We start from the raw sequence: 17798 nt of genomic DNA, 5'->3' as shown, positions 1-17798 counted from the left end.
CAGGGGTGCCAGAGGGTTCTGCACCTGGGCTGACAGGAGGGTGGGTGTGGGAGCTGATTTTCTCACTATAGTTTACAGCCTCCAGTTCCTTTGCTTTTTTTCTTCCTTCCAAGGAAGGAAGAATCCTTGTTTCCTAGTTGGCTGAGGGGTAGTGAGCTACCCGGGCGCTGGAATCATAATTGGGTAGCATGGTCAAGACCCAGGCAGGGCTGCTCTCTGATCCTGCGTCAAACGGGAGACTCCCTAATTGGTTTTTCCTCTCTTAAGGCAGTTTCTCTCCAAAAAATTGGTATCTTTTATAGGGAAGTAAAAAAAATCCTGGGGCCCTTGTTTATTATTCTCTTGGCTATCAATTTGGTTCATGTCAGGAACCATCTTTATTTGTAGATTTAGAGTTAGAATAGGTCTCAAAAATTTCTTTGAGTTTAACTCTGAGGATCTCCCAGCATTTAGGCAGTTAATGTAACCCAAACAGCCTATTCATGGGTCCTGGTTTCATATGGGCCTTTATGCTCTGTCAAATTCAATTAGCATCTCTTAAGGGCCTTGAGAAGGTGAAGGACTTAAGACCAATTTCACAGGCATTGACTTATTACCTACCGCACTTTTTAAACTAAAGTAGAAAAGGTCCCTCATCCTTTGGCTTTTTAAATTTTATTTTCCTTAAGCCTGGAAGCTGCCCTTTGATGATGAGATTAGTGGAAGAGAAAGGGTCAGTTTGACCAGAGATGTCAAAGGTCAGCTCCAGAGGTAGTACCTTCATCTCCCCTGGGGATGGAAAACCACACCTACCTCCCTGTGATTTCCCGGGTTCTTTCCTGAGATTCATTTCCCCAGGCCATGATCTTTGGAAACTTAAGGTTTTACAGTGTTATCATGGGAATGAAATTATTACTAGAAATCAGTTTCTAGTCATTTATTTTAAAATCACTTTAAATACCATGCATCTCATTAGGGTAGAATGTGTTTAGGTTGATGGATGTAGCTTATAGGCCTCCTAAGAAGAAAAGGTACTGAATGAAGGGTCTATATACACCCCCATGTGATGGGTGTTATGGGCCAGAGATTCAAATATTAAGATAATGTCTGTTCTCAGGATGTTCAGGATTTGAATACAAGGAGTAGAGGTTGGGTGGGAGAAAGAAGAGCAAGAAGAGGAGAGAGATGAAATTACTGAGACATAAACTAATACCAAATATGAGCTGAGAACAGCTAGAAACCCCTCAAGGGAGGAGCGTCTGGTTGAGGTGGGCAGAGATGTCGTGAAGGAGGTGTGACTTGCCCTGGGACTGTGAGTGGATGATGGCAGTAGTGAGATGCTCATGCTGATGCTTTTGCTGAGGATGATAATTATGTACCAGTTTCTCTGATACATTAATAATGGGAAACAAGAGTTCATAGAAATTAAATAATTTAGCCGGTGTCACAAAACTAAGGGCCACGTTAGAATTCTAGTTCGGATGTCTGATTCCAAAGTCCTGCTTCTAACCACCTCTGAGAATGTATTCATTAGGGTCTTGACAGGAAACAGACACATTCAAATGTGTAATTTGAAGAGAGTTAAATGAAAGGACTATTCACAAAGGTGTAGACACAGTAGGATAAGACCACAACAGGGCAATACCCCAGGGCTCATAATCAGGGCAAGGGGAGGGAGCTGTTACTGGAAGGCAGAGAGAGGCCTGTGTGGAGCCCAAGACCAACCAGAGCCGCGACCTTCAGTAGAGAGTCACAGCCATCCCATGAAGACAAGCAAGGAGGCAGGAAATTGGGAATAAACACCCAGCCCCACCCCAATCCCTTGTCTCCTGCTGGTCTGCACTGGCTGAACGTAACTGGAAGTTTCAGGGTCTCAGAGCTGGAGGGACACCCTCTCTGCCGACCGGGTGAGCCTCCCAGGACACAGAACCGGATGGCAAGTCGATCTGGAGGAGCGAACAGAAGATACCCAGCACAGCCTGTGATGTCTCACACGTCAGCTCACGTTAGGATCTTTTCATAAGCACGTTAGGGAACAGTCCCAGAGAACTCAGCTGTGCATGTGGTTTATTTTTGTTCGGAACTTTGTTCCGGTTATCTCCTCTAGAAGTGGCCTCTGGGGACCACAAAGGAGGAAGGACGAGGCCATTGTCATCAGAACAGGTTAGACAGCACTGGTGGCTCGCCTCCCTGCACTACCCAGCCCCCTCCTGTCTGGACTGTGCTGTATTCGTCTGGCACAACCTGGAGAGTCGAGCCATCTGGGTTGCAGAAAAGGGAAGTGGATTAACCTGACATTGGCAACCAAGAGGTTTGCCTCAAGAGAGGGAGAGCTCTTTCTAAGGCTTGCTGGCCAGGGTCTTGGGCTCTCAATTAGTTAGTAGCCTTTACAGTGGCCTGCAAGGCCCCACGCTAACTGAATTCTCACCTCTCCAGCTTAATGTCCTATAGTCTCCCATGTCCAGCCACAGCGGCGGATCCAGGAACACAACAGTCACGCCCCCCCCGGGGCATTTGCACTGGCTCTTCCCTCTGCCCTGAATGCTCTCCCCGGACACCTGCACAGCCCAGGACCGTATCATCTTCCAGCATGCTCGAATGCCATCCTCTCGTGAGGCTTATTACACCGACCACCCTCTCTAAACTGCACCACAATCCCCCACAGTCATCTTCTGCTCTACTTCTCTAATAAATAGTCCTGACAACCTTCTAATATATTGTACAATTTGTACTTATTTCTTTTTTTTTTATAGTAATCTTTTATTTATTTATTTATTTTTATATTTATTTTTGGCTGTGTTGGGTCTTCGTTTCTGTGCAAGGGCTTTCTCTAGTTGCGGCAAGCGGGGGCCACTCTTCATCGCGGTGCGCGGGCCTCTCACTGTCGAGGCCTCTCTTGTTGCGGAGCACAGGCTCCAGACGCGCAGGCTCAGTAGTTGTGGCTCACGGGCCCAGTTGCTCCGCGGCATGTGGGATCATCCCAGACCAGGGCTCGAACCCGTGTCCCCTGCATTAGCAGGCAGACTCTCAACCACTGTGCCACCAGGGAAGCCCCTGTACTTATTTCTTAAGGTTATTGTTTGTTCTGTGTTTCCATCCACTAGAAGATGAGCTCTATGAGGGCAGGAATTTTTTTTCCTGTTTTGTTCACTTGTATTCCCAGTGCCTAGACACTGCCTGACACATAACGGGGATGCCCTTAATATGTACTGAGTGAATGAACGAATGGGTAATTAAATGAATGAGATCCTCAAGAATCTAAAAACGGACTGACCACTGTCCGCTAGACCTCTCTCTTCACCGACACATATCTGCCGAGGCTCTTTCCCAGAAATACATTGATCGTTTATTATCACCAGTACTGTCAATATTTTGTGGCCAAAGAGATCAATTTAACTGTCTGCTTCACATAAGCTTGGTAGAGGAAATGTACTGACGACTTTGATTCTGTGTCAAAATTAAATGGTGACCTTGGCTTACTTTGCTTCCCCACTGAGGTTATTTCTTAATCGTAAAGGGAACACGCTATCCTTGGGAAAAATAATATTTTTGCCACCTTCAGCTTTAAAATGGCTATTTGATATGGCCCGCGTGTGTCTGTCAGCAGCAGCTGAAAAAGCTTGAGTTGAGAGGCTCTGAGAAGGACCCGTTGCATCGTCGGAGAGAAGCTCGTCATAAGGTGGAATTAGTTTACAATAACTTATTTACCTGTCCACAAGCTTCATATCACACTAAAGCTTTCTCCCTGCTATCCGGGACTCTGGAGTGCTAAGAGGAAAAGGGAAAATCAATTGGTAATGATATATTCAGTTTAGAAAAAGATATCGATTCCCAGGTAATGACAGTCATGCGTTTTTTGCAGTGGAGGATGCCATTTCCTGTCGTGAAGATGGCTTTCACATATATTATATTTGAAAGAGGGAACTAGGGATAGCCCTGCCTCCGCATAATCGATAGCCTCTCTCTACGAGGTAGTAAATCCATATATTTTTTTAAAAACCTTCTCTGCAGGGAACCCATCCTTTGCCTCCTCAAGGTTTTCTTGTCCACTGTCTAAAAGTAATGATGCGCTTTTGTAGTTCCAGAGTTTGTGTCCTGTGCTCTTTTCAGCATTAAAGAAGACTTACATTTCGTATTTTTCCCCATCTCTGGAATTTCTTGGTTTGGATTAGATGGAAGGAAATGCCATTATTCTCTCTCTTATTGAGTGTTAATGGGTCTACCATGGGGATTAGGGCTTTCTGTGTTTGGGGGATGGAGGGGTAAGATCTAGTGTCTGCCCCTTGGGGTCCTCTGCTGCCCACTCAGATCCCCTTATCTTGGTGTGCCGGGGCAGAGTTTGGGCATGGCCTGTGTGAGATCATCCACACTGGGAAATCCAAGATAGGGACAAGCTTCCACGTGAGGTGGGGACCATCTAAGATGCTGGAATTCCAAAGAGATCTTTTTGCAAAAGGTGATACCTTTTCCTTACCCCACCCCCACTCTTCTGCCTCTTTTTAGACGGCCTGGCCTCCCGGTGATGCCCACACTGTGCTAAGTGTTGGTGACCATCGAGGATTTTGCATCCTGGGGACGAATCCTGAGCTTGCCAGAGACGGACGGTGCAAGGTAGGTCAGCTCACCTGGAAATCAGGAAGGCATCTTCTCTACCACTGATTTCCTCGGGGAAGTAAGGTAAATGTAGCGGGTCCTCTCACCCTTTTGGTCAGTGAGATTTTTACCATAGACGTGGGATTAACTGGTAACCAGAGCCAAGCTAAGCCACCTGGGCCCCACCCTTCTGGAATCAACACACGAGCATGGCTGTCACTCTTATTCAGTCACCTGGGGCTCTGGTCCTCCAGGAGGTTGGATCTGGGGGTGGCCAGCAGCTAGGTGACTACTTAGCTCCTTAAAAACTGCAATTCTTCTTGTGTAATTTAACTTTTCTTGTTATTAAAATAGTATTATTAAATATCATTAAAATATTATTGATATTATTAAAACAAATAATAATATATTATTTGTTCATTGTAAAAATATTTTAAAAGATAGCACTTAAAATTATATAAATTACTTATAATTATAATCCCGAGAAATGACCATTTTAGTGTCCTTTTCCAGGCTATTTTCCTAAGCATATACATAAAGTGTACACGCACACATGCACAACACAGATGAGGTCACACTGTCTGTACTACTTGGTAATCCATTATTTTGACTTCACAATATGTTGCAGGTACCTTTTTATGTCAGCAAATACAATTCTATAGCATTTTTAAAGGCTTCATATTGTATGGTTATAATAAGCCACACAGTTTACTTAACCAGTTCCTTAATAATGGAGATCTAGTGTATTTTTAATATTTCACTCTTATAAATAATACTATAACAAACATTTTTGCATATATGTCTTTGCATGGTCATTTGATTATTTCCTTGGATTAAATTTATAGAGGTCAGCCTTAAAATTTTGATTCAGGAATCTCCAACCTAGATCAGGAAGACCAGGCAGCCAGGAGAGTTGGGGGGAACATGGCCTAACCTTGTGAGGGCAGAGTCTGATGAAACAAATCAGCGAGCTGGGCCTGGAATGAAGGTGGGAGTTGGAGGTGTAGGCACCGGGATTCAGGACACTTGAGGCTGAGCTGGCCTAGGCTAGCATGTCTTGATGGCACTTGAGCCTTTAGAAGTCCATGGGCCAAAGCCACCTCTGCATCACTCCTAGGGCTGGTGCTGGGCGAGCTCAGGTGCTGCGTTCTCAGCAGGACCATGCCCTGGTGCCCTCTGACCAGGAGCCTCAGGGGCTCTGCCTGGGACCAGCCTGTAGCCTGGACTCCAGCTTCCTTCCACAGCAGGGGTCTCAGCAGCTGACCAACAAGGTTCCTGCCATGTCCTGATTGTCTGCTGGTCAGAGAGCTTTCTCTTTGGACTCAGAGACAGTGGAGTTGGGGATGCGCTGCACCCCCAGAGCCCTCGCACAAAGAGAAGGGATCCTGAGTTGCAGGCAGACATGGTTGTCAGCAGGAAGCAGGAGGAGGCTCCAGGCTGGGCCTGAATCAGCTACCGAAATAGAAGAAACATCCGCGTGCACCCAGCCTGCTGCCACCCAGCAGTCCAGTAGGGGCGGCCATGGGGACAGATGGGCTCCTGACCTTGAGAGTTGTTAGGCTGTTGGCACGCTCCTAAGGACGTCACTGACTGGCTGGCCAGCTGGCTGCTCATCCTGGACACTAGGGAATGCTTTGCTTCTGTGACTGTCGGGCCAGAGGAGGGGAGTTGGAAAACTAGACAGTGAAGCTTGGATTTGGTGACCGTGGCATTCTCAGCTCTTGGAGGGGGCAAAGGTGGAGTTCAGTGTCTGAGAAAAGATTCAGGAGATGCTCTTCACAGAAGTCAGCTTTCCAAGAATACGCCTTCAAGTTTTAGAGTGTGAGTGTGAGTGTGAGTGTGGCTGCGGTGAAGGGGGTAGAGAGACCCAGGGCAATGGGTTTAATGGCCTTTATTTTGGGGTCTTCTATTCCCTGCGTCTGATGCAGGGTGACACATGGCTCTTGTTCATCCCAACCTTTGAGAAGCATGTATTTTAGGATCGGGAGGGACTTGAAGGTTATCTCACCAGGCATATCTGATAGGATACACCCCTTGTGGGCCTTAAATCTCAACCTTTGAGAAGCATGTATTTTAGGATCGGGAGGGACTTGAAGGTTATCTCCCCAGGCATATCTGAGAGGATACACCCCTTGTGGGCCTTAAATCTCCGTACCCACCAGACTGGTCTTCTCACTGTGAACTCATGGCGGTCTTCCCTACCTCCTGGCCAGTCCCTGGAGGATAATCATTGATTCTGTCTGTGCTCCCTTCCACCACCCCACCCAGCGCCTGCCGAGGCTTTCAATAAATACTCACCGCACACCCACCCACAGCCTTTCCTGGGAGCACCACCATAGCATATGGCCTGGAGCTGGGTTATATGTTTCCCTCACGTGCAGGACTCCCACAGATCCCCAAGAAGATAGGAAGCTTCCACGGCCTGCTTTGACCCCTGGTGACCAGTGGAAGAACTACCACTTTCCTGTGGAAATTGGGCCAGGTCACTGGGCTCCATTTATCCTGCTACAAAGCGGGCTCTGCTCAGATGCAGAGCATGGGGGGCTGCTCTCTGCTTGTCCGTGGCTTGATGAGCATCCTCTGTGTAACCAAGAGCATGGTACCAGGACCAGCCAGCAGGAGGGAAATCTGATGCCAGCACTGCAGTGTGCAACCGTGGCCAGGGTGGGGCTGAAGAGTTGAGGGGTAAAGCCGAGGACCTGATTTGTGCAGAACTGAAGACTGAGCCAAGAATGGCATTAACAGACACCTAGGCTCAGAGGTGATGCAGGGCCAGTGCCCATCCCCATCGGTGCTGGGGATGCCACTGTGTGGCATCCCCAGCCTTCATCCTGGGACCGTCTCAGTGCTGCCTATCCAGGCCCCTAGTCCCCCTGGGTGCCCTGCATGCTGGGAGGACATTACAGATGTCTCCAGAACTAATGGGACCTGGAGCTGTGCCATTAGAGGACACCTTGTGCTGTGCCCTGGACTTTTGCACTCACAGCAGCTTCACCCGGCAACGCCATCCCAAAGGTGCCCTTGCTGACCACACACATCCTGTGCCTTGCTGCGCTCCCTCACTCTTCACAGCCTCGCTTCGTTGGACCCCCGGCCCCTCCTCCCTCCTTCTCTTTCTGATCCCCCTTTGGCTTCCACCCTGAGGATGGACCTCTGGGCTGGCACTTTAGTGCTGCTTTCGCCAGCACATCCAAGCTGTCACCCACTTGTCCTTTGTTCTTGCTACCTGTCCTGGCCCGCCCTGGAAACTTCTGCAGCCCCTACCTCCCCTGGGCCTCTGGGCCCTCAGACACCTGAGGGGGCCGTGTAACCACGCCAAGGGGCTTGGGCACAGATCCTTTAGCAGAGCCTTAGCCAAAGCCTCAGTGCTGCCCAGGCATCCCTCATGCATCACTGGTCCATTCCCTTTCCGGTCCTTGCAACTGTTCCCTGCCTTCCCCATTGTCCTCCAGACCTCCAGCCAGCCCTGTCCTCCTCAGGATCAGCAAAAGACCTCCCTACTGGTTTCATGTAGACATGGAGCCTCCCACCCTCGGCTTGGGTGGGCTGCACCTCGCTGTCTTTCTGGCCACTCCAGCCCCTCTTCCTCCTCCTGCCTGTAAATGAAGGTGTTTGTGCTACCGGGTTTCCCTCAGCTTTACTGTCTCTCAGCAGCCCCTCTACTCCCTCTGCTTCAGCTGTCCCCAGGGCTTGATTCTCAGGCAGCACCTCTGCCCTAAGGTCCTGACCACTTCTCCATAGTTCTGAGAATCCATCACCCACCGGTCTGACTGCATCTCAGACTTGACCTGGCCAAAAGAAGCCACCTCATTGCTATGAAGCCTTTAGGGATGCCTCAACCCTCGCCTCTCCCTAGGCTGTGAACCTCTGTCTCCTTTGTCTTGAGCCTGTCATCCTCTTTCCTGGACCATGAGCTTCTGGAGGACAGGGACCATTCTTTTATCTCCCCATCATGAGATCAGATGATCTTATTCAGTTCAGAGATCACAGGACTGCAGGACAGATGACCTCACAGGCAGTGTGGTAGAAGGGACGCTGGACTGAGAGACAGGCCACTGGGCTCTCATCCCAAATCCACCACTAATGCCAGGCAAGCCCCATACAGCTTTCTGAGCCTCCATCTCCTCTGCTTTAAATGTAGAATAACCACCGCCCCCACCGCCCCCGACCTTCCTAGCTCCCAGGAGAAGGTAGACAGGTTCAGAGGTAAAATGACATTACCTGGGCCAGCAGTGCTCAGGCCTCAGTGAACATTGCAGTCACCTGGAGAGATTTAAAAAATACAGATGCCTGGGTTCTTACCCCAGACCTTCTAATTTCATTGTTCTCATGAGGATGGGCATCTGTGTGTCTTAAAGCTTTAACCAATACTCTCAACTCAAAGGTGTTAACAAATTCCTGGATTCTAAGCCCTGAGGATTTGGGATGGAGGTTATGGAGATTTGGCAAAACAAAATTGCTGTATGATATGTAATTTATCTACTCTTTAAGCTATTCTAAAATCTACCCCCTGGGTCAAGGCTTCTGAAAGCTGGGTACCATGGCTATGGCACTCTGTCAACCCTGTTCATCTCGCCCCACCCCGAAATGCTTTTACATGAACCCTACAGGCTGTTAGAAGATCTTATTTTCCTATGGAGCATGTAGATATGCTCACATTTAGGATTTTTTTTTAATTATTTATTTATTTATTTATTTATTTATGGCTGTGTTGGGTCTTCGTTTCTGTGCGAGGGCTTTCTCTAGTTGCGGCAAGTGGGGGCCACTCTTCATCGCGGTGCGCGGGCCTCTCACTGTCGCGGCCTCTCTTGTTGCGGAGCACAGGCTCCAGATGCACAGGCTCAGCAATTGTGGCTCACGGGCCTAGTCGCTCCGCAGCATGTGGGATCTTCCCAGACCAGGGGTCGAACCCATGTCCCCTGCATTGGCAGGCAGATTCTCAACCACTGCGCCACCAGGGAAGCCCCACGTTTAGGATTTTGTGGCAGTTAATGTCCATCCTGTCACTGTGACTCCTTTGCTGGGACCTGAAATCAGCGCCTCTGATTTCAGCATAGGCATCTTCTCCCGAGCCATCATCACAGTATCTCATATTAGATCATGTTGTAACAGATCAGCTCCTTGTTTGCCTCTTCTAAGTCTAAACAGTGGCTCTCAACCCTGGCTGCATATTAAGATCACCTAGGGAAATTTTTAAAATTCTGATATCCAGGCTACACACCAGATCAGTTAGATCAAAATCTCTACGGCTGGGACCCAGGCATTAGTATTTTTGTGACACTACCCAGGTAATTCCCAGTAGGAGCCCAAGGTCAGAGGCACCGCCAAGCCTGGAGGCAAATCTGTGACCCACCTGTGACAAACGTTTGAGACTTCCTAGGGGTGGTTTCATGGAGACAGCATGCCCTGCAACACTTGTTTGTCTCCCTCCTGCTTTTGATTTGCATTGTCTTACAGTCTCCTTTTAAGTCACCTTCAATCCTTTCTGAACTCAGTGAGGTGAAAACAAGCAGAACCGAAAGCTTCCTGCTTTTCTCTGGCTGGGCCCTGGGCAGCCAGCTCCCACCCCGTCAGGCCTCCCGGCAGAGAGGGTTGCAGACCCCCTTCCCTACCCATAGGTGCCAGGCCAGAGCCGTCGATTCTGGCGACCCCACAGTGGGGAATTGCAGCCAGTCTGCCAAGAGCCCTCCAAGGCCCGTGAGACAGGCTCGGTCAGTTCACAACGCCTGTGTGCTGACATGGGACTGGGGCAAAGAGGGGACCGACGGGGTGGTCTGTCAGAGCATCACTGTGCCCGGGACGGCGGCTGTGCCACCCTTGTCTGCCCTCCTGGGCCTGTGAGACTCGGCCCCATGCTGAACAACATGCTGAGATCATCAGCCAAAGGTAGGCGATGCCCCAGGGTTGGATCCCCCATTTCTGGAGCTGAGTTGTTGGAAGCAGCATATGCACAGGGAAGGTGCTTCCCCTTGGCTAATGGGGGCGGGGCGCACACAGCAGTTCACTCTAGCTGCAAAACCTTGTTTGGCACCTGGGCTAGAAATAGCTTATCTGCAAACCTCCGAGTTTATTTCTGTGGCCAAGTTTGATTTCCAAGTGACCTGTCTCCTTCCTTACTTTGCACCTGCCCCAGAGACCAGGGCTGATGGGAACAGTTGTGGGTTTGTGCCCTACGGGAGGGCACCTGGCCCCGGGGGGGGGAGCGTGGGAGTTGACACCCAGCCTGTGCTGTGCAAGCTTTGCTGTGCCTGTGAGGGCTCAGAGGGAGGGGCTCCTCTTTCTAACTTGCACAAAAATGCTGAATAGGCTGGTAGTGGCCCTGCCAGAGTCCTGCTCTGGGAGAGCACCATGCACGCATTTGTCCAGTGACTGTGTAAGGATGCTCCTGAATTTGTGAGCTTCTGGCTCTTATTGATAGTTTCATATATTCACAGGTCACTCAGAACTTTTAGGCTTTTGTCTGCTAATCATAAATTCTCTCTCTCTCTTGCAACATGACAGATAGAGCCAGAAGCATTGGGGCTGTAAGAAGAATACCCAGCACACGGTAAAACTCATTCATTCATTCACTCAAGCACTTACTGGCAACCACATTGTATATTGTTCTAGGTCCGGGATCCAGAGAGTTCAGACAAAAGCCTGTCCTCAAGGAGCTGGCAGTCCAGTGGGGAGACCAGCAAGTAAATACATTTTGACAATAAGATGTGATAAATACAACAATAGGAATTTATACAGTGTGCTATGGAAGAACTCATTCAGTCAACAAATATTTCTTAAGCACCTGCTCTATGCCAGGCTGTATTCCGGGCACTGGGGGTACAGCAGTGACCATATGAGACAAAATCCCTGACCCAGAGCACACATTTGAGGCCATGAGAGTATTCAGCAACTAAACTAGTTTGATCAAAACCACAGGTTACAAGAAGAGGTAACTTCAAGCTGGAAATGTGTGTGTGTGTGTGTGTGTGTGTGTCAGTGCACACGCGCATGTAGGCAGTGTTTCAGGCAATAGAAACAGCTTGTGCAAAGGCCTGAAGGTATAAAGGGACAGGAGAGCCGAGAGCATAAGTGCTAAGGGAGACCTAAGAGTTGGGAGATGTGGCTGGAAAGGTAATTGGGTCTCGGCTGTGATGGGCATTGAGTGCCATGCTAAGCCTCCAGAAGCCACCCTCTCAGATAATGGAAACAGAGCTGAAGGCTCACAGAGCACTGGCCAGAGAGCACTCTCACAGCCAAGCTCCCCGTGCACTCCCTGAGCCCCGGAGACTCTTTGGCAGCCTCGTGCTCAGGGCAGCCACTGCCCCAACCTCACTTTGTTAGAACGTCCAAGACTAAGACCATAGGACTTACTTTACCTCTTCCCATGACCCAGTGCTTTCAGTTTGCAAAGTGTTTTCACATAACTTCATCTACTTGGTCATAAGGGAGACCCTAGGAGGCAGATAGAGAGGGATTATTGTTGCCATTGATTATACTGAGCAAAACAAGCTGAGGCCCAGAGAGGGCCAGTGTCTTGCCCAAGGTCACACAGCCAATCAAAGCAGAGTGGGAACTAGAGTCCTTGTCTCCTGGTTCCTAATCCAGAGCCCCTCCTGCCTCCACATCAACTGCTACTCCTTAGACTGAAGCCTAAGACCTCTGAGCGAGTGTCAGTCTGCACCTGCCTGTCTTCCACAAACATTAGTTGAGCACCTACTATGTGTCAAGCCCAGCATTGAATGACCATCCTCTGGGCCTCAGTGTAGTCCCACCCCCACCCAGGAAAAAAACTGGAAGAATCACATCTTCCTTCCTTCCTCCCACCCACAGTGACCCAAGAGGCCCAAAGACCACAGTCAGCCAGGCCCAGGCATCACCCACCTACACCAAGTTGAACAGCGAATGGAATTACCACTGCAGGCTGGAGACCGCTCACTCACTGCATCCTCTCATCCAGGCCACTCGGAGGCACATTCATTACAGCTGCCTGTGCATGTTCTCACTCTCACTTGTAAGGGAGCTGGATGCTAAAAGGATGGGGGAGACTTAATTCTCATTCACAGAGCTAGAACTTCCCTGTGTAAGACAGATGCAGCCTAGCAACCCTCACGGGCCCTTCTTTTGATTTATAGCAACTCATTTAGATAAAAGCATCTGGTTTGTGAGGTAGCAACAACAACAAAAAATCATTAAAAGCATATTTCTGCTTTTACAAAGTAACCTAGTAACAGCACAGGAGGTAACAATTAACCTATCCCCCCTCCTCCAGGTACACAGGCAGGTGCCGAAAGTGGGAAATGAAAGTCGGGACACGGAGAGGCTCTATCCAGGGTCCCTTCTCAGATCAGCGCCATGCTCACGGATGTGCACAAGGCAGCCCCCAGCAGCCAGCCAGAGAGCCTCGCCCTCCCACTAGCACGTACAGGAGGCATCCTGCTTCTCCAACCCAGAATAAACAGTACGATTACTTATTTAGCACCAGTTCAGGGCTTTCTAAAATGCAATCAGAGTGCTCTGCATCTTGCACAGGTGAGCACAGAGCTGCACTAGTGGCTCTGTGAATCGGATAAAGTAAATCTGACCCCATACCAGCTAGCCAAACTCACCTCCCCTGACCTCCACCCCGGCACCCATGCATGCCCCACGCACTCACACACGGCCTCTGCTCCCCTCCAGACGGACCCTGTGCTCCTAACTGACCCTGCTTGTGTGCATCGCACCTCTGAGCACCTGTCCTGCTAAGCCTGCATCTCCCAGGAGTGCCTCTCCCATCCCTACCCATCTCCTGGCAAAGTGCTCCCAGGCCACCCACTCTGGGAATTTTCTCTCTTCTCCTCTGATTTCCTGATGCTATTACTCTCCCCGGCACCCATTTGGTTCTTTTGGGGTCAAGTGCAGTCCTTTCACTGTCGAGTGTGCTCAAGGCTCATCCCCGGACCACTGTGAGCTCAGAGCTGAGCACATACAACACTGTAAAGGAACCGATCATAGGAGGTCAACTCACACGGCTTTCTCGCGGTGCTCCTGGGTCCCTCAGCCCCTCTGCTTCCCTTCTGTCACAGAACCCTCTCACCTGGCAGCTGGCTGTTTTCTTGTCTGCCTTGGGAGACAGCTGGGAGTCCCCTGAGGGCAGGGACAGTGTCTTGGTCACTGGGTCCCTCCCCACAGCCTGACACAGAGAAGGCTCTGGAACAGTTATGGAATGAGTGAGTGGCATGTGTGCCTCACTCAGAAGCATCTCATTTAACCTGTCTCACCTGCGTGTACTCAGGGTCCTGCCACGCCCATGAGAGCAGCTCACACCTGCCCACCTCAGGGCAGTGAGGGCAATGCACTGACCCAGCCCTTCCAAGGCCACGGCCCCTGGGGCACCAGCACCCCAGGCCAGAGCTCTTCTTTCTTCTGTTCCAAGCGCAGTCCCCAGTCCAAGAGGAAGACAGGCTCCCAGACCCTGCTGGAACCCAGGGTCTCAGTATGCTCAATTTAACATTTAAAACACTTTTGGAAAAGAGGTCCCATATTCAAAGGGACCTCACAGCATTCATTCATTCGTTCATTCATTCATTTGGGGAACATTCGTAGTAAGCAGTGTAGTGTAGTGGTCAAGGGCACAGATGATGGAACAAGACTGCCTGGGTCCTAATCCCAGCCCTGCCCACACCAGCTGTGTGACTTCCGACACGTTATTGAACCTCCTCGTGCCTCAGTTTCTTCACCTGCAAAATAGAGATTATAAATATACCTACCTCATGGGGTGGTTGAAAGGATTAAATAGTTCATATAATACAACACCTAGAATAGTGCATGAGACATAGCTTAATACAAGGGTTTGCTGTCATTATCCTAAGGGCTGGGACCCCAGCCGACTCATGGACTTAATTCATACTTTCTTCAGGACCAAATGCCCACCCCCTACCTCCGCCCCCATGCCGGTCACCCTGTGGCCTTTGCTTGCTGAATACATCCAGTCAGCAGGGGACCTCTGTTCCCAGGGAGGTGGCCCTCCTCAGACCACAGGGATCCCAAACAGCCGCTCGGCTGCAAACTGATTCTCCACGGACAACGGCAGAGGGTCCTGGGGCCCCTCCTCATCGCTTCTGGTCGGGGATCTCCCAGCACCCATCACAGAGGACTTGAACTCCTGCTCAGCCCACAGCTGCCCCAGCAGCCTAAACCCGAACAGCGGACAAATGACCCTCAGAGCACTGGGGCCTGCCCCATCGAGGGCTGCCACTGGCCGGCTTTGGGACCGGGAAGCATGTCCCTGCTCCTCTCTGGATCTCAGTTTCTTTGTCTGTGTCATGAGGGGGTTGGGTTCATGATTGATCCCCAGGGGCCAGTCAGGCAGTGTCCCTAGGAGTGACACTCTGGATGCGGCCACATGGGGGCTTCGGGGACTCCACAATTAGCACTGTGGCTCCAGAAGGTACGTCAGCTTGTCCTTGGGGCATCTGTCATTAACAATTATGAGGTCCTCATCTGGTAAATAATTCATAACCCCAGAGATGGGATAAGCCGCCAATAAACAATAATCCATTTAGAACGAGGCTTGGCAGGGGCACGTGCAGCCTTGGTGACGCAGCTCCCTCCCCGCCTCCGGTGTCCTGCTGATGAGCCGGACTCAGGCCTGGCCTTTCTGAAGCCCTCCCTCCCCACCCCCTCCCCTGGCTCAGCAGGGTTTAGTCTCTGGAATAACAAGGACGGGTATTCAGTGCTGACCAAGGGCCAAGGGCTATGCTGAGCGGTTTCCATGTACTTTCTTCTGGAATCCTCCCAACAACCCTATGGATGGACATGGGTACTATTATTGTCCCCTTTTACAGAGAAGTAAACTGAGGTTCCCAGAGGCTAAATAACTTACCCAGGGTCAGAGCACGAGCGGTCTGGGACTCAGGTCAGCTCTGGCTCTGAGCTGGCCTGTCCCACCCCCTCCTACTGTGAGTTTTAACCTCTCATCCCTTGTCTGGCCTTTATGTCCGTGTGACCTGTGCCCTCCCAGCTAAACTGGGAGCCCTGGAAGCCTGTGTTCCCCCACTGGTCTCCCTCACCAAGCGGGGGGCCCAGGAGGTGTTTCATAGAGACTGCAGACCCCAGCCTCACTGGCTGGCTGACTAGTTAGTGGTATAATTAGACTCCTGAGTGGTGTTTAGAGGCCAAACCAAAGGCACTGGGGCAGGGAGTAGGAGAGGATGTCTTCATCTGAACTTCCCATCTTCTCACTGGCCTGGTACACTTCTACTTATCAGGAACACAGCCTTCGGGCCACACTTCTCCATCCTGGGGGAGGAGCTCTGTGCCCAGATGGGGCGAACCCGGCTGTATGGGCTGGTCTTTAGGACTGGGTGAGCCCTGCCAAGAGCTGTTCCTCTCCTGCCCATACTGTCGCCCTACCAGCAAGGCCAGCTGCTTGCCCTACATCTGCAGGACTACTTCAAAGTCCTGCCCAGGAGCCCCCAGTCAGGGAGAGACCCCAAAGAAAAAGAGGTGAAGTCTCTCCCACTGCCCATTCTTGGCTTCTCCTGGGTCGGGGCACACAAGGACACATCAGCACCCCCACAACCAGCGTCCCCAGGGCCTGCAGTCATGAACGGTCTTGGTTACACTTCTCAGGCAACCAGAGCCACCCTGAGTTGGGAGCTGTGAGGAACAGGGTGGAGTTGCTGGATGCTGGGCCCTGGAATTGTCACACATCTGGAATGTTGCACAGACCTCTGGGCCAGGCCGTGTCGTGGGGGAAGCCACAGCGGAGCGGTCCCATGCGTGCTCATTTCTCAATAACTGTGGTAACCAGCCCTGGGAGAGGCCCCTTGTAGCCTTCTCACCTCTCCTACTGTGGACAGCGGGGTGGTCAGGACTGGAGGACACAAAGGCCAGGAGAAGTGGTCCCTTGCTGCGTTCCAGAACAGCTTGAAACAGACGGAAACTTCCCATCTCCTTTGAGAAGGATTCCCTGAGGAGACACTGGTCCTGTCCTGCCGGTCAGGCTCCCACACTGACCTACATCCCCAGACCCCTTCCTGTACAACTTTGCATCCAGAAGTGGAGGAAGATCACCCTTGGGCATCACCTGCCTTTGGCTGATGATCTCAGCGTGTTGTTCAGCATGGGGCCGAGTCTCACAGGCCCAGGAGGGCAGACAAGGGTGGCACAGCTGCCGTCCCGGGCACAGTGATGCTCTGACAGACCACCCCGTCGGTCCCCTCTTTGCCCCAGTCCCGTGTCAGCACACAGGCGCTGTGAACTGACCGAGCCTCTCTCACGGGCCTTGGAGGGCTCTTGGCAGACTGGCTGCAATTCCCCACTGTGGGGTCGCCAGAATCAACAGCTCTGGCCTGGCACCTATGGGTAGGGAAGGGGGTCTGCAACCCTCTCTCCTGGGAGGCCTGACGGGGTGGGAGCTGGCTGCCCAGGGCCCAGCCAGAGAAAAGCAGGAAGCTTTCGGTTCTGCTTGTTTTCACCTCACTGAGTTCAGAAAGGATTGAAGGTGACTTAAAAGGAGACTGTAAGACAATGCAAATCAAAAGCAGGAGTGAGACAAACAAGTGTTGCAGGGCATGCTGTCTCCATGAAACCACCCCTAGGAAGTCTCAAACGTTTGTCACAGGTGGGTCACAGATTTGCCTCCAGGCTTGGCGGTGCCTCTGACCTTGGGCTCCTACTGGGAATTACCTGGGGATCCCGGTGACTAATGTGAGACATCTACCTCTTGCTTATCCCGAAAGGAGGGGCGCATCCCCTGTTGTTCAGGGCCTTGTTCCGTGGGGCTGGTACTTGCTCTCCCTCTGGCAGCTCCAAGCTGAGACCCGCTGCGCCGCTCCACGGGGGTCCCAGCACCTCCCTCTTCCAGGCCGGCCTCCTCCAGCCCATCAGGACGAGACTTCCCGTGCCCCGTGCCATTGTGGGCGGATTGACAGAAAGCAAAACTGTCATTTAGGGAGGGGGAGGGGGAGTACTCAGCCCCGGCAGTCAAAGGAGTGAGAGAAATCAGCTTTTGTCACGAGGCAGAGAGCATGGCATTTCCGTGGGCTCTGACAGATAACCAGTACAACCTCCGACAGCCCCCAAGAAACGATGCTCTATTACGTGTGTGCTCACGTGTAATTTGTCCTTCTGTTCTCAGTGAGGGCGTGCTGCGGGGCTGCTAAGTGACACACGCGGAGGGGGACCTGCTAGGCCTGCCCTGGTCCTTCTCCTCCTCCTCCAGCGAGCCCTGGGAGTGGCTCAGCCCTGACACCAAAGCCTCTCCC

The 17798-nt window shown here is 51.2% G+C and overlaps 1 protein-coding gene across 1 annotated transcript in view; it reads left to right on the top strand.

Moving 5' to 3' along the window:
* Nucleotides 1-17798, top strand: part of KLHL29 (kelch like family member 29) — a 313708-nt gene that overhangs the window by 80553 nt on the left and 215357 nt on the right. Inside the window, 1 exon segment of the mRNA XM_036874037.1 lies at nucleotides 4483-4590. The gene's annotated coding sequence lies outside the window, so the exon portion shown is untranslated.

Source organism: Balaenoptera musculus, chromosome 13, assembly GCF_009873245.2.
Source record: "Balaenoptera musculus isolate JJ_BM4_2016_0621 chromosome 13, mBalMus1.pri.v3, whole genome shotgun sequence".
Classification (NCBI taxonomy): Eukaryota; Metazoa; Chordata; class Mammalia; order Artiodactyla; family Balaenopteridae; genus Balaenoptera; species Balaenoptera musculus.
The sequence above is the reverse complement of the archived record's forward strand: the minus strand, read 5'-3'. Positions and strand labels throughout refer to the sequence as shown.